The sequence below is a fragment of the Rhododendron vialii genome, chromosome 2a (genome assembly GCF_030253575.1).
Source record: "Rhododendron vialii isolate Sample 1 chromosome 2a, ASM3025357v1".
In the NCBI taxonomy this organism is placed as follows: domain Eukaryota; kingdom Viridiplantae; phylum Streptophyta; class Magnoliopsida; order Ericales; family Ericaceae; genus Rhododendron; species Rhododendron vialii.
The window spans coordinates 7,148,429-7,171,589 of record NC_080558.1 but is presented as its reverse complement, the minus strand read 5'-3'; the positions used below and the strand labels follow the sequence as shown (position 1 = coordinate 7,171,589).

Genomic DNA, 23,161 nt, shown 5'->3' with positions numbered 1-23,161 from the left:
CAACCTTCAAAAGGCTCAAACAAAGCACAACCGACCCATTTGAATCGATCAAACCAAGCAAAGAATCAAGTTAAGTGGCAATATATATGGGAATTAACGGCAAAACCTTAACCCAGAAAAATTAAATGGAAATGGGTTGTTTAGAGTACCTCTGTGAACGTGAAGATCAACTTTCTTATTCTTCAATGATTTTTCTAACCCTTTTCTGAGTCTCTGGTTATGACGAGAGGGGTTACGTAGAAAAGAATGGTTGATGAAAGAAACAGCCACGACAGAGTTTGAACAAAGTGGGGCAGCTATATGTATATGCACATACGTCGGTGAGATGTAGAGAGAGAAAGAGAGGAATAGAGTCCACCTTTAGGGTTCAATACGGAGAGAGAGAGAGAGAGAGAGAGAGAGAGCGCGCAAGGGGTGGGGTTCTGAAAGGAAGGTATGGGGAAAACGAAGAAGATGGGTTTTTTGGGTATTTCACACGTGTACTGAGAATATAGGGGGGAACGACGGCCACAGGGAATCACAAAAATTTTTAAATTTTCCTCTCTCGTTATTTTTTAGTTTGGAGATAAATTTAGAAATAAAATAAAATTGTGCACAATATAATTTTTCTTCTATTTTTTCCTACTATTCTTTTATCTCGTTTTCCTCAAGTTCCAAAAACAATGTTAGTGCGTATAGCCACTGTAGTAAAAGACATTCTCAATACCAATATACAAAGGCTCTTCTACATTAATGATATTTGATAGAAAAAACAATAGGTGAGAAAAACAAATAATAGAAGTAAATTTTATTCTACCAATTTAATTTTGATGGGATCTTCGAATTTAAATATCACTGCATTATCTGTATATATTATTGTCATTTTAATTTTTTCATTTCAACCTTAACCTTAGTCAACTATTTTCAGGGAGAAACTTTTATGTATATCGGAGATACCACCCTCCTTGGTATCCCCTTCGGTCCATTTCGTATTTTTTAGGCCATTTTTTTGATCATATTTGGATGATCGGCTCCGTTCATTTTGTAGAGTTTGACAAGAATCTTATTAATACCAAAAATTGTATTCATTGAACTTTAATAGGTACATGATCGGCACACGTGAAAATTGAAGAAAATTAAAATTGGGTCAAAAAACACACTGAATTGGAACCCAATTTTGATTTTTTTTTCCCCTATTTTCATGTGTGCCGATCATGTTCCAAATAAAGTTTGATGAACACGGTTTTTAATACGATTAAGGTTCTCGTTGAACTCGACAAAATGAACGGATCCAATCATCAAAATGTGATCGGAAAATGGCCGAAAAATGTGAAACGGACCGGAAAAAGTTTCTCATTTTTAAGAGTAATACTAGTTATTAAGATTCCATTGAATGTTTCCATATTACAAAACCAAAAAAAAAAAAAAAACTAACCAATAGGTCCCATACATCATACTATAGATTTACCCCCCCAAAAAAAAAAATTTACATCATACTATATATAATTCTAGTTCTAAAATCAATAAGATATTCCATAACCATAATTAGAAATTCCAACATTATTTTTATTTCCATCTCTCAAGAAGAAAAGTACACTGACGAGGAATATTTTCCATCCATTAGAAAAGGAAACCACACCTAGTATAAGCTAGAAAAAGAGGCCACATGAAGCCACATTCCGTTAAACGAAATGAGTAAATATTTTTATTTTTAAATAAAAAATAATGTATTACAAGAAAATGATCTGTTTTGTAAAATAAAAAATAAATACTTACAAATAAGAAATTTAACGGAACGGGACCAGACTTGAGACTTGGGAGAGCCCTCTGTTCATGTTAGTGTAGTAGTAGTTTTTTCTCTTCTTTTTTCGAAATCGTGTGTAGTAGTAGTAGTTCATTTTAGTATTTTTTATAGAGTGTTCTTTAGCACTTTGTAATCCTATTTAAATCTATTGAACACGTCAACGTTGCATTTAAGCCGTGCAAGTGTGTGAGTATAGTTTTCCCGGACCCGGGATACTGTTGAGTGGCCGATTCGATCGTTCATCTCGGCACGGACGACTCGGATCGAATCTAAGGGCATACAAATTGCATACAAATTTATCCCGTCCATTGATCGGTTAAGATCCGAGTCGTCGATTGCCAAGATAACTGCACCACTTTTCTTTTCCATGTGATTCTAATAAATCCTGCCATGTGATTCTAATAAATCAAAGTAGTGGATGACAAATTGCGTGCTCATTCCCACCACCATCTTTGACTTGGCAACCATAGAAGGCAAAATCGAGTACGATCCTGTTAAAATGGTTTGATGCCTAAATGAAAATGTTCAAGTTCTATACTTGGAGGTGATAATTTCAATGGTCAATATACAACCACCTAAATCCAAAAGCCAAATTTATAAGCACAAAAAATATCCAAAAAAAATATCTATGAAGTTCTTCTTTATTGTCAAAAAAAAATCCAAAAGCCAACACTTGATTTTGTTCAATCCTTTAACCGCTGCAGGCTTGCCCAGATGGTTAGAATTTAGACCAGCATTAGGAGATCTTGAGTTCGGACCTTACTATATGCAAGGTACTCACAACTCTTTATTGTGGAGGTCGTGGACTCACGCTGTCGGGGTGATCCTTGAACCCCAACAGCTCCAAGGGGCTTGGCAACGTGGGCTTGAACGATTGTTCTGCATGAGATCGCATGTTCCGATTTTACAGAGGTCAAACATTTCAAACCCCTGGAGCCATTAGAGGAGTTGTCCGATTGTGAACTTTAGGGTTCCGAAATTAGTCGAGATGTGCACCAGTTGATCGGTTATTAAAAAAAAGAAGAGAAATAAGAGGTCCCATTATTTGTGCGGTGAAAGGGAATCGATGAGACGAAATCTGGGGACCATTCGGGCTGTGGTCCAATGGGTCTTGTTGCCATGGTTGTGTCTTCATCAATTGTGGAATAGGAATCAGCTTTTCCTTTTTCAGAAATTGATAACAGAAAGAAGACAATAATACTCAAACTCTGAAAAGATCACACTCTCCCATAAAGCTCACCATCGGTCTCATTTTGATGATCCGAACATTTCAAGGGATACGTTCGAACGGGTAAAACATTCATAAACAAAATTAGCTCAATCGGAACCTAGACCGACAAAATAATGGTTTCAATCATCGTGATAGTACGTTCTGATGCCCGTTCTGTTTGGTTCAAAGAGAAGCGCGAGCCGTTCGCATTACCTGATCAGAAGGTGTGTGTGGCAATAGAAGCACAAAAAGGGACAGGAGAGGTACCAAATCAGATGCACCTTAACAAAATTTTGGAAATCTGAAACTCAAGGTCCTTGACAAATAAGAAATGTTTCCTGAAAAATTCTTCCATTTCCTTACCAACCAAATCACTCAAACTAAGGCAAAGAAATACCACAACTACAATGAATTCAAGCCTCCTTTTACTGGACCATTTTTTTTTCTATTGAGCATCATGTAATGGGGGCCATGGAGGGCAAAGAGACAGAGTGGAAGATTTGGACTATTCAAAAAACTTGTAAACAAAAGGCTTATGCGATGTAACGATCCACATGGATTAATGGAGAGGACGGAGGTTCTTCCCTTTTAATGCACCGATCCCAACTTCAGGAAACAAGAAAAAGACACAGAAAAAACAAAAGCTATTGACACAGCAACAGTAAAAGACCAGTCACCGGACTCGCCACCTTTCTTCAGGCCTACATGAGAGTAGTTACTGTTGACTACATGAGAGTAGTTACTGTTGAGATGGTTTTTGAAAAGCCGGAGCCTGTTATTGGAAAACAGCCTGTTATTGGAAAACAAAGGATGCATAAGGATCGCTAGCCGCGAACATGCAAGTTATCTCGGAACCAACGCTTGCAAGAGATCTGGATTCTGTACTAGTAGTAGAAATATAATCAATCGACTGGGAAAGCTCAAAGCCGAACTCAAGTTCATAGTAAAGTACAACATCATATGAATGAAAATGTTATCAGGAGACTAGGATGAGACCAGCATTAAAAATCTTTATGGCCTATGGGATCAGATTAATGGATTTGCTCTTAAGGCCGCACCTCAGATAGGAATTATTTGGTTGGCAGTCTGCTGTAGTTTCATTTGTCTTAGATACTTAAGATTGGCATTGGTGACCAAAGATTGAGCAGAACTTAACCAACTTGAATGTCATATCCAAATGGTGCATGCATAGAGGCATAACAAGAAAAGGCCCCGTCTCTCCTATTCTTATTTGCTGATATCCTATCGTTTTCTAGCAATATAAGGTTTGTTGCTAAAGGAGGAAAGAAAGTAACAAAACAATGTTTGTATCGCTTTAATAACCTCTCGAACTCTAGGCCAATGGGCTCTAGTCCAGTTGGCATCTCTTGGCCCTCCCCATGTGGGAGGCCGGGGTACGAGATCCGTCGTGGGCATTTGGGATTCAGAGCTATGGATAGCCTTTGAAACCCATTGTGGACTAACCTACTAACTCCCCGCTAATCCCCGCTGACGTATACAAAAATTGAAAAAAAAAAGAAGAAAAACCTCTCAAACTCTAGTTTCTTGATAAACAGGATTGTGAAACTGCTGCTCCTGCATTCAAATGTATCCATCCATATTGAATCATTGATTGCTATCATGATTTAAACGGTCATGATTGTGTGAGATAAAGGATATAAGGAGGAAGAATATGGGCCTACCATTATTGAAGGAATGGTGCACGAAGTTCATAGTCCTGTTTACAAGAAAGAATTAAGACATCTTCTGGGACCATTTCATTCACCACTCCAGCTTCCTGTACTCGACCAATCAGAAAAAATTCAAAACTTCATAAAATGTATAACTCATCCATAGAGTTAGCAAGTATGAAAACACATGGTGTACAACCGTAATAGTAACAAATCCACAGGTAGTATAGTTGAACACTTCATTCAGAGTTCGTTTTTGACGGTGTAACATCATTCCATAAACCAAAACTTTTGGAATGTTTCTAGTAGTCATGCAAATTCATTCAGTATCAAAATCTAACTTGACCAAATTAGCATCCTACTTTGATCCTCAGTGGCGTCTTCCAATTCAATCCAGATGAGAGAGAGAGAGAGAGAGAGAGAGAGAGAGAGAGAGAGAGAGAGAGAGAGAGAGAGAGAGAGAGAGAGAGATGAAGATGTGAGGACCGAATATGGTTACCAGATTAAGTTTCAAATGACTGAGTTTCCAAATCACGATCTTCATCCATTTGAAGTTGTTACAGAAGCCGATCCTTCACATGATTGGTGCCATGGAAACGACAATGAATCATTTTTGTCAATTTTGTGATTGTGTCAATCATAATGCTAATTTTTCTGTATTTATTTGCTCAAAAAGTAACAATGATTCTACGACCCTTTTGGGAAGCAGCAAACGGATTATGCATACTCTCAAGTGTTGGTACAGGAATTCCATACAAACATAGATGCAAGCAATGCCTCTAGAAGGGGATGTTGTCTGGCATGCTCAAGCCAATTCCCATTTCCTTTTTGGCATCCCTCAGGTTGTAATTCTTGTCATTGATAAAACAGCTTGCTTGGCCACAAATATCAAGCCATAATTGTGTCACTACTAGTTTACCAAGAGCAATGGATTCCAACATATCCCTGTCTGCCCAAATCTATCAGCTATAAATTGTGTAGCATTTGAAGAACATGATGCTATAGAGCTACCTAGTCATGCCAAAATTTGTGAGGAAAAAATAGCTTCAGTGAAGGAAAAATCTAAAGCTGACATTTTGCCGATTTGGGAGCAGAAAAGTGACAAAAGAAAAAAGAAGATGGAAACCATTTTTTGCTGTTTAATTCTATCATAATCCAAGTTTTTGTAGAAAAAAGACACGGACGTTTGCCATGCCTCTTCGCTGTCTCATATCTTTTGATCTAACAAATTGTAGTGATTAAGCTCTTTCATTAGGAGGAATCTGGAAAGCTGTCTAGTTAACAGTATTACCAAAAGGCTCAGTACTTCGATACTAGTTGGCTTCATTGCCAATCCAAACTTTGAGACATTTGAGAAATCTGTTAAATTTTCACGAACGGGGGCCATGGGAGTGGCTATGAACCAATACGATTCAATTTCAAATGCAACCATTCTTGATTCGGGTCCTTTCTGTTTCACAAAAGAAAGTGGGGAAAAAGAAACATAATGCGTTATCTTTGACCATAACAATGCTAAGTCCTTCAATTGTAGACGACTTCTACGAATCTTCAATAATTTCTTCCATGCTTTCCACCAGCAGGAAGGAAAAGATCAAGATTATGTGAATTGAGCATCTTTCCCTGAACATATTCCAGCTAAGGAATATGTCAAACAATGCTAAATGCTTCCAAGGTATATTGCTGAAATGATTTCTCTACCCGGCCTATCATTCTTTCAACAACCAAAAGAAAAAGACTGAAAGAGTCAAATTTATGAAGAAGAATCAAAAACAGAAACGCTGCACATTGGAAGAACGACACAAGTTGTCAAGGCTACAAATAGGTAACACTATGGCTTCTCTCATATAACACTCTCCCGTACTACACATGCGCATGTGAATCATAACTACTTCAAATACTCGCTATCGATAGCTAACCAATAGATTGGCTGTTGGAACGAAATACGGTGATAAATGAGCACCCTATTTGCCTAGAATGTACTGGCAGAACTCCATCAATAATTTGAATTTTAAAAATTCAGCATCCGATAGAGTGCCTTGCAATTTTCCCACCTTAAACACCATCGATCACCACTCTAAAATGCAAACTCAACGTGATGAAACCATCGAAGGCAAACGTATCAGGACACCGTAAAAAAGCTACTTTAAAGTACATTCGTATATAGCCCTAATCACGCCGAACCATAGTGGGCGATTTTGAATGAAAAGTGGAGTAACAGTACTACTGATCTTCTCTTCGGAAGAAGAGAAATCAATAGCGGGTGGCTTTCGATTTTGCTGTTCTTGACAACTTGTGTCAAATTTGCCGTTCTTAACCCCTAAAAAGAGAGTCAAATTTGTAGCCTTGACAACTTGTGTCATTCTTCCAATGTGCAGTGTTCTTGTTTTCTATTCTTCTTCTTCTTCTTCTTCATGATATTCTCATTTTCTTCAAGAACTTCCAGTTAGTTTTGTCATTTGTTCAATCGAGTTCCAACCTAACTCCACGGGAAAAGTCTTTATCCCATAATACTAACAAAAAAGACCAAAAAAACTTCAGAACATACCCATCACCCAACCATAGAAGACTATTCTGCATAGCAAAAGTTACCTCTCAAAAAACCTTTCTTGAACTCATTTCCTAGTTATCTGAGCATCCAAACATGGCCACTAGTGAAACTACCTGCAAGTTCCTCAAGTTTGAAGAACCTATGGCCAGTGGTGCAAGAAGGAATCAAGAAACTTGTAGAGCACTTAGAAGAAGTTCGTAGCGATCAATTCATTTGTCTGTTGTCAGGTATTGCCATTCTTGAGGGAAAAACCATAGGCCGAAAAATGGGTTTCCTTCAGAAGCCAATACGTCAAACAGGTGGGAGGCATAAAACTTGCATCAATTTCTAAAACTGTTAAATCCATACAAAATCAAAAAACCTGCAAAGTTTTAGTTTAAGAATATTGTACGTACCTCACATTCTTGGCTTCAGATGCGGGTCGGGTCTGTAGAGAGAGAAGGGTGAGAGAGAGAGAGAGAGAGAGAGAGAGAGAGAGAGAGAGAGAGAGACGATGGATTTGCAACTGTTATAACGAACTGCGACCAAAAAGCCTACGAGAAAAACCAGTTTTTTGAGGTTGCAATCAAGTGTGCTTAGCTTTCTTTTCTTCAATTTCTTTCGAGATATATCTTCTTCGATTAAATAGCAATAGGTACTCGATCGACTTGATATCTCACAAAATTATTCTAATTAACAAGTTATACAATGCATCATTTACCCAAAAACAAGTTATACAATGCATCATTTACCCAAAAACAAGTTATACAATGCCGACGAATTGGATCATCAAATTGATTCCAAAGTAAGATTGAAAATTGCCAAAAACAGCAGAGAAACCTCCTACCGGATTGTAATCAAACTCACCTTCTATAAGGGTTGTGATCAAGTGTGCTCAGCTCAATTTTTTTTGAAATATATCTTTTCCGATTAAATACATTAGGAACTCGATCAACTTGATATTTTACTAAACCATTATAATCAACAATTTCTACAATTTGGACGAATCGGATCATTAAATTAGCTCCTAAATAAGTTTGAAAATTGCCAAAAAGGGGAGAAGCTTTCTTTTTGACATTTCGCAGATTGAAGATGAGAAGTCTTGCCAATATCAAACTCGCGTTTCATACACCCGCGTTATGTATTTACCGACTTTTTTTAATTCTTCCTAAAACCGTGTATCCCGAACACGATTTCGGCATGGCAGAGTCGCCAACACGAAACTTGCATTCACGGAGCACGCTTTCCTCAGAACATGTATAAATACTCCTTTTTTTGATTAACAAAACATGTATAAATTTTGTGTTTAAAGATTTTCCTCCTCGATTCACTCCCTTGATCCATGCTTGCTCAGAATTCCATAATTCAAACGAGTCCTCAGTTGATTTTCACAAATGCAATATCAAGGCCTTGGCCTTCCCCCCATGGCTTTATCCTCCCCACGGCGGTCAAGGCAGTGGACGGCAGGTTCATGGCATTGGGTCGGACTCCGGGCTCAATTCAGATCCCTTTGTTTAGTCGTCCTTGGTTAGTATGTTTGTTTAGTCGTCCTTGGTTAGTATGTATGTCAAATGCAGTGAATTAAAGGATGCCCGTACACTGCTCGATGTAATGTCTGAATCAGACGAGGTTTTTTGCAGTGCTTTAGTTTCGGGGAATGCTCGGCTAGCCAGCAGCCACTAGGACATGTAAGTGAGGCAAAAGAGGTCTTTGAGGACATGGAGAACAAAGGACTGCCGACTTGTAATTGATAAATTGTGAACTCATTCCGATTTTGTTTCCTGATCGGAACGGTTCAAATTGTAGATCTTGTCAAGAAGATAAACTTTGTGGAAGATCGTTCTAATCGAATGTTGATCAGTACATAATCGGAGACGATAGGAGTGAATTTATCTTTATTAAAATAGTTTTGGCCATACTGGATCAAACCCCATTTTAAATATGGGGGGGCTACGAAACGAGATTTTTCTATCACTCACGGGTAATGAAATTTCTGCTCCTTTGCAATTCAGGTACGTAATTAAGCTTTTGTTATTGACATATTCCTTCGGTAGGACCCTTTGCACTCGCTCTCAATCCTCGCTTTATGCTTGCGCTCTTGCGAATTGTTGTAGATTGGAATGTTTTTGGAAGACTCTTTCCTTCTCGTGCTTCTGCTCATGCAAGCGCCCGCGCATTATGTGACTCATAGGTTGCGAGCCCTGGTTTTTGGCAGAGATTACGGGATCTTAGAATGCAAAAGGTTGCTTTCAGATTAGAATGATTCCTTGGATATACCTTTCAACTTCCAGTTTTCCTTCAACATAAGTAATACTAGTAGAACAACGCAGAAGGAAAAACGTAGAGTAAAGCCTTAATGAATCAAGTGGTGAGGTGTATGAAACATTCAATATAGAATTGTGTCCTGATTTTGACTTACCAAAGAAAGATAGGGGAATATCCTGATTTTTTTTCCTGAAATTATACGTCCCTGCTCACCAGCTCGGACTTGAGAAAATTTTCCTGTTCTTTCTCAATTACCCAGAAGTATGTATTCATAAGTATGATGGATGGTACCTGAATTTCCGGCATATCACATTTTCCATTGGGACTTAGAAATAGCTTGATCGTTTCTAGCTATTTGTAACTTATGCTTGAGGAACCAAGGGGTAAATGCATTGCAAGAGCAGCCATAAACTTCTCCGCCTCTCTCCATGGCATCTGATTAATCAACCTGATACTCGGCTGCTCCTTGCAACTTTTTAAGCTTTGAATGCAGGAAATCCGAAATATTTGATAGCCTCCTATACAAGGTTTGATGTTTTATTTATCTTCACTTTGTTTTAACATGCCCGTATTTCACTGACATCTAATACACCGTGGAATGTAAAATGCCACAGTTTGTGCTTTTTCGTTTCCAAATTCCTTGTGTTGTATGTTGAGGTTTGGAGTGTGGATTATAATCATTGATGAAGAGGGTGATATGTTGAAAGAGTTGAGAAATGATTGTGGTGATGAGGTCCACAAGGCTGTAGCCAACTGATTGTTGGAAATCAACGACTGCAATCCAAGTGGGATGTATCCAGTTCCTGAAATATGGAATCCGAAGGAGGGAAGAAAAGCAAGTCTGAAAGAGATCATCAATTACGTAATGAAGCAGTGGAAGTCTAATAAGCATAAGAGGAAATCTGGCCAACAATCGCTTGGGCTCCCACAAATGAAGTATTATTCTTTCAGACTGTAAAGTCTATATATGCATCTATTTATGCATGTTAAAAATTTATGCTGCTGGTGCTATTGTCAAACCCTCCTTTCTTTTCTTGATACATATCCCACAATAAAAACCAGGAAAATCGAGTGCCTGTACATGGGAGCAGAAATATTTTGGTCCGGTTTAAGGCGTGTTGGCTTAAAATTGGTGACTCCCTAAAAGTTTTTAATTGTAAAGCAATATCCGCATCAGTTGTGAGTTGTCAATGTGGTACACTTCCACCAGGAAATAAAACAATTTCAGCTGGTTGAGCCAAGCTTCATAAGTTGTTCTCCTCCCGCTCTCACTTTTGTTTTCTCCATGTGAATCCTTGTCGACTGAATATTTACTATTGGACACCAAACTCGTGGCTGTCGACCAATTATATCATGATATACAAGGCTGTAGGGGGATATATAACAGTTCCTGTTACATTGATTTTAATGCATAACCCCCTGTTAGGCTGAACGGAAAAGAGACATTAGCAACCTACAACAAGAATGCATCGCGTCAACTAAACCAAAATTACTTCTGTTTGTTAGTATACAAGCACTTAAAAATATCATCTCCTTTGTTTCAAGGACTCTTTGAAATGTATGAATTTCCCGTGTTGGACACTCGAAAGGGTGTGGAATGTGACCTACACTTTACTTAGATGCTTACCTTGCAAACATATTTAGCGTTGTTAGTCTATTTCGAAACTATGTGTAAGGCTCTTATATGCATTAAGTTGCTTGGCTTCGTTGTGCTTTCTTGTTGTAGGATTTCAACGACACCTTCTGAAATTATACTTGATGATGGATGATAAGAAAAGGTGGGTGGGCGGAGCGATCATTTAGTTTATGCATTTTAATTTTGTGAGGACAATCTATTAAGTTATTTTCCTGCAGAAACATACCAGAGAGGGGTATTCTTCATATGTTATAGTAAATTTATTCATATGCATCGTACTGTGACCACTTTACACAACTATTACAGGTTTGGAAGTTGGAGTGAAAGTGAAGGTATTGTATTGTGTTTGAAATTTTCATTTGTAAGGTATTATGACATAGAAGGGTGGAAGCATGGGCCTTTTTTTTCTTTTTCTTTTTCTTTTTTGTTTTTGGTTTTTGGTTTGGGACGTAGTGTTAAGACACCCGATTTTGAAGTTCAAACCTCATTTGGTGTAGGTCACTGGCTGTCTGGTTACAGACTCAAGCCACACCGTCGCATTGGATAGCAAGTTGAGTAAGTTTAGGCTTCGTTTGTCTGTTATTGTTTCAGATGTAATGGATCAGGCCTTTGGCCCTTAATCAAGTTCTGTACTGAATATATCACCTGTTGTGCATGCTTTGAACAACTTCACGAGAAATACTAGATACGTTGGAATTCTTCAAAGTAAGTGTAATCAGAAGATTTTCTTGCCAAAGTATCTATATATTCATGTTTCCAAAAACGATGGTTTTCATGACCATAGGAGAACAAGAAACATATAGCTAGGCATCAGCAAATAGGACAACATTTCCTATGAGAGGCACCCCAAGACCAAAACGGTGGAACTTGTACCCAATAACCCCTAGCCAACCCCACGTTAGAACCTTTTGTTGGTTTGTGCCCTCCCAATTACATCCCCTTTAAAAGAAGAAAATGACAACCCCACAATGTACAAAATAATTCATAAGTATCATGAATTGAAACAGTCACACGGTTCAAATAGTTCATCACAGGGGTTTCAAACCCTGCCACCCTTTCTAATAATTAATGCTGGTAAGGATTTTTTATATGGGGAAGAAACACAATGCATTTCTGCGATGTGTTTTTCTTCATCCACCATTGGGTTTTTGATTTGAGTAGTTGCCAGCTCCAAACATAGGTGCAACTTCTTCTGGTGGCTCTTGCAACTTTGATTTCTACAAAGTCTTCTGATCCAAGTTTAGATAAGATGTTGGTACATCCATAAACTTGTCTGAGTATGTTGGTGATGGAGCTTTTGGTTCTTTGCAGCTTTAGTTTGTAGTCTTCTATCAAAGCTTTAGGCTTTTGAGTGCCTGAGTGGCATGGTCCATCCTTGGTTATTAACTTGACCATATCTGCTGATTCTATCTCCACTTCTACTCTCCTGTGAATCATTGGTTCTCTTTTAAACAACACGTGCAAAAATAATTTAAGATCTCTCTTATTTTCTTTTCCCTTAACAAATGGAAGATTCATATTTAGTGATAGTATGCATCAAGAATAATAACTTCACTTTGCTTTGGCTATTAAGTTCAAAGTTTGCCCTTCTACGAGACTATGACTGGTTTTGTTCTCGAAGACATTGTGGATAATACTAGATATCATTAGATTTCAAGGAATTCCAGATTCAGCAGCGAACACATTTGAGTATGGAGGTTCCTTGACTCGTTTTTTCAAAACCAATTCTCTTGAACGTACCTAAATCAAAACGTATGACAAAGCTGAGGGTTGGGTTTAGGGGTGGAGCTTAAGTTAAAACGTAGTACTTGTATACATAAAAGTACAAAGTATATTATCCTTGCAGAATCTGTTCTACCGGCACCCCTGCAATTTTAAAATCTCTCCCCACTGGATGAAGTTAAAAAATTCAAGTTTCGGCACCCACCCAAAACATAATTTTTGGCTCCGCCCCTAGTTGGGTTGTTATTAATTGGAAGCAATTGCAGTTTTAATCTATTTGTGATGGGAGGGGAACTGTAGCTTCAATGGTGGTCTCAACTAAGTTTTTTTGGGAGGTGACAAAAGCATAAGTTGCGACTGTATCTAATGAATTTAAAGAAAGGGAGGACCCAATCTTCCATTGGAATCTTACGATTTTGTACACTTTGTACAAGAACTGCTTTTATTACAGTTCCAAATTTTGTAGCTCATTCTAAGATCCTTACCTAAGAAGCATAGATACGGACACGAAACACGGATACGACATGACAAGGACATGCAGATATGTTATTTCTCTAAAATGTTAGGACACGGACACATTGAGGATACGTTCAATTATGTATCTAAATATATCTTTGTTTATATACATGAACATCAGTGCATGTTCCTAATTATATACTAATAGATCATAATATACGGCAAGTTATGTAGAATTTCGTTGACATGGGACACGAGAAAATCCTAGAAGAAATGGGCACGTTTAGGAATCCTCAAGTAATCCTTAACAATGTCATAGTTCGATATATTTTCTAGTCACATGTTAGCAATTGTCTAAGAAGTGTTGATCACAAATTTATTTCTTAGTTATAGATGCCAAAGAAGTGATGGACACGTTGTAGAAAGAGTGTCGGACATGTGTCCAAATTAAAATTTTCATTTTTTATTATGGACAGGAGAAAAAGAGTAATCTGACACGTGTCTGAGAGTGTCCGAGACTTCGAGGAGTGTCGGTGTTCGACACATATCCGACATGGACAAGCTTCCTTCTTTGAATTGTCCGTGCTTCTTAGATCCTTACTACTGGAGTCAATCATTTCCCTTCCGGAAGTGGATGAATAATGTAAGTTGTGATCTACAACCTTTGGAGTTGCAGTTTTTCTTTTCATTAGTTCATGGCTCTTAACTTATCAAATTATATCCCATCGGTGTAACTTCAGGCTTTGTTATTTTGATGGCTTTTAACAATGTTAAGCTTAGCAGTGGCGGAACTGCTAAGGGGTTGGGTGGGGCCAGGCCCCCCCACTTTTTTTTTTTTGTGTTCATTATTCCAACTGAAAATTCTAATAGAACTCTCCCGGTCAGAGAGCGTTTGGTTGGGGTTTCTTGAGACTGAGACTTACCAGTCACTTTAAATGTGTTTCTGCTTTATGGTTATTGGTAGTTATTCTTTTATAGTACTTGTTGAGTAAGGAATAGATTTTTTTTTGATTGAGGTTTTATGGAAATAAGCCACTTCCTAACAGTTATGGGAGGTTCATGGTGCAGGGATGGAATGCCCGTTTGGATGATGAAGTAGAAGAGGAAGTTGCTGGAGCACCTCCTAAGCCGAAGATGACAATGACTATGTCGAGGAAAATTAAGTTTGAGGAGTAAGTTGACGATGAAGTGGAGGTAGCAATTTGATTGCTTTAGACCGTGAAAGTTCTTGATACTGTGGAGGTCAGACAAGTAGGAGCTTTGCATAATTTATCCTTGCATTACCCTTTTTGTTTGTGATCATGCATTAACTACTTGCATAGTTGTTCTTTTGAGACATGTTTATCTTCGTGTAGGATGCAAATCGTACTAGCATGTCTAAGTTATGCAGTATCTAAGGTACGGGGAAGTTGATTAGTTTTCCCACCGATAGCACATGGTTCCCTTGGAAATCTTGGAAAACCTCTGAACTGACTGGAATATAGCTGTTGTTGAGGCATGAATTGAGATTGTGACTGATATGGACCTTGAGAAACAAACACTGATGAATCATTAGATTTCTCAATATCATCCTCATTGATTATTTGCATATCCTCTCCTTTCAACATTGTGACCAATTCATCAAAGCTAATGTTATCCCCTCTGGTTTGAATCACGATTGTGAAACCTGTAAAAATCTTTTGCTCAAACCACGTAAGGTATGAAGAATCAGTTCTTCATCTCCCATGGGGCCGGCTACCTGCTGCCTCTGTTTTCTGAGCATACTCTTTGATTGTATCAAGATAAACCTCCATCGTAGATGTTTGCTTACAATTGTACATCTTTTTATTTATTATTATTATTATTATTATTATTATTATAAGCTCTTATGCCTCTTATCCTTCAATTCATGAATATGAGACCGAGAAAGAGAAGTAATAAGTATCTATTCCTTTTTGTGTTGGTATTGGGGGATGGTGTTGTGCACATTCAGACCGTCCATCTCGGCAGTTAACGGTTCGGATTGCACAGTGTTGTGTGTAATCTCAACCAGCAATCCGGACCGTTGATTGTCGAGACAGGCTGTCAGGACGTGCACAGTATTGTGCACAACATGGTATCTAACATCTTTCATACAAATAAAGTTTGCATAAAAGACAAAGTTTGAAGTTTCATACAAACAAAGTTTGCATAAAAGACAAAATTTGAAGTTTATTTATCCGCATTTTAGACCTCATGTTTCATAATTTGTCACCTGGCCAATCAAATATGGCCTTAAACTAATTTTTTTGGCCTCCTTTGTTCAAAACAAAACTTAGAGAACTAATGACTTTCTACATGAAAAAAGGAATAAAAAGAATCTAGTGGTGACGGGCCTATATAAATTAAGGGGGCGACTATTCGCAGCTCCGTATTTTCTCTCTTAGCCCGTTCAAAAAATTTCAATTATACTCGACAGTTAGTTACCGAAATTGAGATACATTTTCAGCATACAATTATCGAAATATAATATTTTTTTCAACAACTATTTATCGAAAATATATGTTCGGCAGTTGTTTACCGAAGGTTGAATATATTTTCGACATGTAGTTACCGAAATATAATCTTGTTTTCAACAGCTATTTACCGAAATGTTATGTATGATTTTTAACAACTATTTACTGAAATGTAGTGGGCTAAGGGAGAAAATACGGGGATGCGAATAGTCGCCCCCTAAATCAAAGATAATTTTTTTATTTTTATATATAATCACAACATTTTTTAAAATCGTTGTGGTGGCGACCGCCGCAACTTGTCCCCCTTGGCTCCATTCTTGCACAAAAGGTTAGTCCTAAAAAAAAATGACACAGGTCAACCCACAAAGCTCACCATCGGTCTTATTTTGATGATATGAACATTTCATTTCATTAGGTAAGTTTGGATGGGTAAAAAAACATTCCGAAAAGCAATTAGCATGGATTAATGGAGAGGACGGCGATCGAGTAGGCAATGAATTCAAGCCTCCTTTTCAGCATCACGTAATGGGGCCATGGAGGGGCAAAGATTTGGACTATCAACAAAAGGCTTATGCAATATAACGATCCACACGGATTAAAGGAGAGGACGGCGATCGAGTCCGCGTTGACATCGAGATCTGATGTGACGTTTACGATATCGGCTAACGGCCTAAATCGAAGATAAACTTAAGATAGCAACAAATTGATCAAATCCTATCTCTATCTTTCGAACTTAACAAACCATATCGTATCGTAATGTAAAAACAAATAGGATTATTCTGCTCCAACCAAGCACCAGTATTGGACGAACAATTAAAGATTTGTTCGGACGTGGCTTGACCTTCTAAAGAGGATTATTCTGCTCCAACCAATTAAGGATTGCACCATCAGGTTAATTGGGGCCATCTGGGGTTCCAAGCAAGGAATATGCATCGCCTTTACCTAATTGCTTTAGACAAATAAGACAATTGTTTGATATATTTTTCTTTTTTAGGAACCTTTTTTTTTTTTTTGCTTTCGGTCATAATTTTGTACTCCTTCTATTCCAAATTGCTAGTCCCCTACAAAAAGGCGTGCAATTTTGATACCAAAAAATAAAATACTTCCACGCATAGTTTTCAAAATTTCTTTGCACTATCAATTTGGTGTAAAGAAACTTTAAAATGATGCTTGGAAGTATTTTATTTTTTGATCCAAAAATTGCATGACTTTTAGTAAGGGATGAGCAATTTGGGATGGATAAAGTACTTTTTAGATTCCTATTGTCAAGATGGATAATTAATCCAAAAAATATCACGCAAACCTAACAAAAATTCAGAAAATACGAATAAAACAAACAAAACAAAGAAACAAATTATTTTAAGTTAAAAAGAACGCAGCTGTAGTAAGCGATAATAAATCATCCAATTTACCTTTAATATTGTAGTTGCAACTAAACATCTAATTCAGTGTAAGCTGAAACTAGGCTCTCAATACATGGATAAGCACTAAAAGATGGAAAACAATGTTGAATCTTTGGATACCAAAATTTTCCGTCTTTCGGATTGTACCAAACTAAATGCCCCTTAACATCACGCCCCTTAACATCCATTAAAACGTCGCCATTCTTCGAAATGCACTTTGGCGCAAAATACTTACCATAGATTAATTCATGCATATCATCATCTATCGCAACCAACTTGGTCCAAGACTCTCTTATACCATATTCACCCATAGCTCAACACCTAATCCATCATAGTTGCAGAGCTTCATACAGAGGCGTCCACCTAAAACATCCATTGTCAAAAAAGGCTTACAGTTATCGATATAATCAGGTTGTAAATAAAACCTCCCCATATGTCTCCTTAGCCAAATCAAGAGAGACAATAATGACCTCGATCTCGTCACGCCCAATCCAATGCAGCGCCCCATTCACAAATTTTCCTCAACCATTCACAGGATGAGGACAATCTCCAATCCTCCTCCAAGAGTCAGTCCTTAACGTATACACCATCACTGTATTCTGATATTCCGAATTAATTCGAGCCTGAGAAATTAACACCACTTTGTAATCATCAATAGACTCGTCTCGTCATAACCGAACCCGTATATTGGGTACCTGTCCCACCATGGGATTTCAATACCGGGCAATATCCTGGATTTCCTAGTAGACGGGTTCCATACGAATAGCGTTTTTGATCGAATAATGCACACCAATCCGTTGCAGGAACCCACAATCCGATCTCTATTAAGAGTTACATCAAAACGAAAACCGAAACCGACAGCTAGCAGCATCATCTTGCTCATGCATAATAGAAAAAATCGAACATGACTTGAAATCGCAAGGGTGATCATCGCTGCTTAGGAGGAGTCTGTGGTGGGTATTATCGGTGTTGGAAGATGCTAAACTGAGATGGGTTTTGGCGAACTTTCGGATCAGAAATCAAGGAACGCCATGATTCGCAAACGCACCTAAATCGCAGCAGATCGCAGCAGAGTCTTGACGGGAAGTCTCAAAACTATTTCGACGATGATTTCACGAGGGAGATTCGGCAGTGGCTTAGAATCGGTTTTTTGACGTAGCGGGTTTCTATTTTTCTTTCTTTGGTAAACACGTATTGGGTTTCTTTCAATCGCCATAGATGGTGCTTTTTCTGAGTTTGGGACCAAAATCCAGGGTAGTATATACTTTTTACTGATAACTTTTGAACGATGTAAAGAAAATTTAAAATTATTTCCAAGATATATTTGTTTCATTGGATTCGGAAGGGTATGGGACATTGGAGGTGACACAAATTATGGGATGGAGAAGTAATATGAATTTTATTTTGAAGGTCTCGTATAACTTTTAATTAATACTCCCTCCGTCCAATTTAAGCTATAGGAAAGCATATTTTTATGGAGACGATGGCCTGATCTTTTTGGGATTTTGGATTTTGGGTAATTAGTAGAGAAAAAACTTATTGGGTCTGTAGATAGAGTTCAAAATTCAAATCCTAAAATGAACAAGGTAAATTGATTGTACTTAAAAGACATCAAATTTCCAAGATTGCCCTTCATTATTCTGAAGTTACTTAAAGGCCCCTTACTTGAAGACTCCTTTCGAAGCTGGCTCACATTTTCTTTTCCAAAATTGCCACAAACAAACAAAAGAATTTACTTTTAAGTACCATACGCACCTATTAACCGTAAGGCCAGAAAAGTAAAAGCACAGACGAAGTAGCCACTACCCACGTTCAACTTTGTGGAACTGCACACTTCCGTCTGCACACCTGTGACCTCGTTCGTTTTGGGTTTTGGATTTTGAATTCTAATCATGATCATATTTGTCTCCAATCATTACTCTCATTTTTTTCTCTATCTCCCTCCGATCATTACTCCTATTTTTAATCATTACTCTATTTCTTTCTACACTCATTACCTATAAATCCAAATTCAAATCCAAAATCCCAAAACGAACGATTCCGAAAATCCATGGTTCCCAAGAGCTTTGAACATCCGTCCAATGCTTCACACAAATTCAAGAAGTAGGTACTGATAATACCTATTACGTACGTTCCCCTTATTGTTACTTTAAAACTTCCTGTAAATGTACGCATGATCTATTTCTTCAATCCCCACCACAGCAGATACAACGCCGTATCTATTTTTCCTTACGAAGGTGCTTCACTTCCTGGAACGGCAAGGCAATTTGGTGTTCTAATGATGGTGCGGCAATTGACTTTTCGTCGTGACTGCCCTGCTCGCACTCTCTGTTCTGCGATACTGTTCCGAGGACAACAGTTCCATTTGTTCTTAATTGTATATACACAAGGTGTGTTAAATTTTTGTTCAAGTATGCATGAATCCGATGTTGGGTTGAGAAGGGACACTTATGGGGCCCTTTGGTTGTTTTTGATGTTTAATTTGAATTACCAATTGAGTTCAATAGAAAAAATCGAATTAACCATTATTGGATTAAGTTTTCTTTGTCCTCTATTGTCTCTCTCTATCATGCACAGGCACTCTGTTTGAATAGGTCAATGTACGTATTCCTTAAGAGCATCACATGTGTTTCTTGATCTGTTAGGAAATTCTATTTTGTGTTTGTGTAATGAATTTTAGTACGATATTAATTAACAACTCGTTTGCGAAATTTGATAAAAGACTACATAGATATTAGGCGGAGGCGATGGCGGTGGAAGACGGACATTAATTAGCACTAGAGGCCGGAGCACACATGATATGTGTGCAAGTCAAATTTTTGTTAAAATTGGGTCAAACAACAAATGATAACATTAGATCTTGCACACGCAACGTGTGTGCTCCAACCTCTAATCTAAAATAATGGGAGTACTAGAGATGGAGGGAAATTATTTGTTCCTCCGGAAAGTTCTTCTGTCTGTTTCAAATAAAAAAAGAACTTAACAAATCAACAATGGAGTGCAATTTTCCAAAATCTTTTGGTAAAAAGTTCCCATGGGAAGTTAAAAAAGGGCTCCATACATGAGGTTGCTTCCTTATTCTCTGTTCATGTCAAAACAATTTCCCGAATATGACGGCGAGGGAAGGCTGCTATTGTCAATGGAGGGTTGATTGATGTTGCAAGATGGAAGTTTGATTGATGTATCTTCCAAAAAAAGCCGCACGAGTTGGTCGCAAAAGAGTTCAAATCGAGCCGAACAAAGTCACTGAAGTACCTTTTTCTCGCTGAACAAATATTTGCTCCTTATCAAATCAGTTGAAAGTTGCAAAATTTACTGTCCATAGGCAAATCAAAGAAGGTATGATGAGCCACATTCAAATACAATCAAACCTTTTTTTATCAAATGAAACAAAGAGAGCAAGGCTTCGATTTTGTTTATCAATGCTTGAGCCTGAGTAGTATTGGAACTGAGCCGCTTTTTAAATCTATGTACAACTATATACATATTGATGAGAAGTGGTTCTTCATGACGAAAGAATAAAAAAAGTACTACCTATTGCCGAAAGAAAATGAACCATTGCAGACTTGCAAAAGCAAGCTAGCGGTTCATTACGAAAGTGATGTTTCATATAGTATCAAGACACAAGTTGAAGCATCCAGATACATGAAACTTGACTACAACTCAACTACAGTGATTACGCAAATTATAAAACTCCTCCCGAAGCCAGTTGATCACTTACCAAATAACTTTTGCAAAATCTCTGTACGTAGAGCAAAATCATACTCACGGGACAAAACTAGCAAGCTAACAACTTGTCCACTTACATCACAAACAGGAGCCCCATGACTACCCACCTCCCCACTGAAACAACTTAATTGGATGAACCTTGATGTGGAATTAAACCATATGGTTCATTTCTCTTTTCCTCAATGGTTTTCACAATCGCTAAGTTCAGTCGCTTATTTCTCAAAATTACCTTAGCTTAACGGGGTTCTTCCTCTAGGTGCAATGCATGATTATTTCGGAATCTTCCGGCACCACATGGTTACATGTGAGAATTAAACCATCTACATTGATTACTACACCAGCACCGTAAGATTCTTCCGCAACAAAATATTCCTCATCAGACTGTACGCTTCCTTCATCGTCTTCAGACTCTTGGGTTTCTTCATCATCATCAAATGCTTGTATTTCTTCATCATCATTCTCATCGACACGTGCATCATCTTTTTCGGTATCCTCATCATTGTCACTCTTCACTTCTTCCTCAGAAATCGTCTTCCTAGAAGATGAAATAACCGCTACCACCCCATGTAACCACAAGAGGTGGTAGTTGTTATTTCATCTTCTAGCTAGGAAGAAGATTTCTGAGGAAGAAGTGAAGAGGGACGATGATGAGGATATAAAGAATATTTTGTTGTGGAAGAATCTTACATCCTTGAGGTGTCGATGCACCATTATTTCGGAATCTTCCAGCACCAAATGGTTACATGTGAGAACGCTGCAGAGCTGAGGTAATTTTGAGAAATAAGCGACTGAACTTAGCGATTGTGAAAACCATTGAGGAAAAGAGAAATGAACCATTTACTTCTGTACATTTGGCAATGGAGATTCTAATGGGGATTCTATTTTGCAGGGTAGTACAGTGTATTCTATATCCCATCCTGACAAATTGACGTATAGTCGGGATCAGAAATTCATCATTCTTATCTTAAACTTAAGAAATATCCATAGCATTTCGGGCTCTTCGGGCTCTCCACAGCAAGGTTCATCAAATTAAGTTGTTTTAGTGGGGAGGTGGGTAGTCACGGGGCTCCTGTCTGTGATGTGAGTGGACAAGTTGTTGGCTTGCTAGTATTGTCCCGTGGGTATGATTTTGCTCTACGTACAGAGCTTCTACAGATATTTTGCGAAAGTTATTTGGTAAGTGATCAACTGGCTTCGGGTGGAGTTTTGTAATTTGCATAATCATTGCAGTTGAATTGTAGTCAAGTTTCATGTGCTTGGGTGCTTCAACTTGTGTCTCTATACTATATACACTTTCCTTTCTAATTTATTATCTTATGGTTTTTTTCCATTTTAAGTTGATATTATTTCAAGAGAATTGATAATTTACATGTAAATGTGGGCTACGATAGCCCCGGGTGATGGGGCTCTTTGGATGGCCCGAAAATGAAGTTTTGGTTTTCAAAAAATGGAAGAGTTGTCACCCAGATTTAAGGTCCGCCATCTGAGAAACCATTTTGATTGGAAAATAATTTTTAAAATTGAAAACCAGAGATTGTTTTGGGTTCGGAAGCTAGGTTACGAAAGGGAAAGGTTTTTACGGCACCCCTCTCGCTTGACACGGGGTTGGTCTCTACTCAAAGTATGTGGGATTTTTATCGAAAGCATTTTGTTTCATAAAGATCAATTAGCACTTATTTACATGTACAACAAATAAGAGTGTATACATGTGCTTGTGAACATGATACAATGATGACACGATACGAAATGAATAAATGCAGAAACTGAAACAAAACTACCGGAAACACTCGGGTGCCCAAGAGTGGTCTTGGACGCTCAAGACCACTTTGCTCCTGCAAAATAGAACTTTAGCACTTTTGACAGTAAACAGAATATTCAATTACGGAGAAATGTATTAATAGAATATTTAGGCAAGCTTGGTCAGCATCAAACTCAAACAAACAAGAACATGTCTTGAATATTCAAGTATTGCCTTCTTGAAAGTATAAAATGAACCTAACTGGTATCTGGAAGGACCAGTGCACACCCAGTACCTACAAAATCATCTGAAATGAAACCTATAATGGCAAAACGTAATTTTTGGGGAGCCTCAGCAATCTTGAGCGCTCATGAATGGTCTTGGGCGCTCAAGAGTGAGCCCAGTGCAAAAAAAAATAAAAAAATAATTTTGTTTCTCTTGCTCTTGTTAAACTAAGATTAAAAGAACTCACAACCAGTATAGGAAACTGGTATGAGCCTCCGATCTCCCTCAGAAGTAGGAAAAATATAAAATAACTTGGAAAAACC

At 37.9% G+C, this 23,161-nt stretch overlaps 1 protein-coding gene across 4 annotated transcripts in view; it reads right to left on the bottom strand.

Annotated features, from left to right (window-relative positions):
- The window catches only part of LOC131318052 (glutathione reductase, chloroplastic), a 60,887-nt gene that overhangs the window by 11,901 nt on the left and 25,825 nt on the right, over window positions 1-23,161 (bottom strand). The window contains exon 1 of one of the 4 annotated variants that reach the window (XM_058347838.1): window positions 150-449. The exons of 1 other annotated variant lie outside the window; for it this stretch is intronic. The gene's annotated coding sequence lies outside the window, so the exon portion shown is untranslated. Of the gene's footprint in view, window positions 1-4; window positions 450-23,161 lie in introns of those variants that run through there. 2 more of the 4 variants (XM_058347841.1, XM_058347840.1) reach the window with 2 other exon arrangements.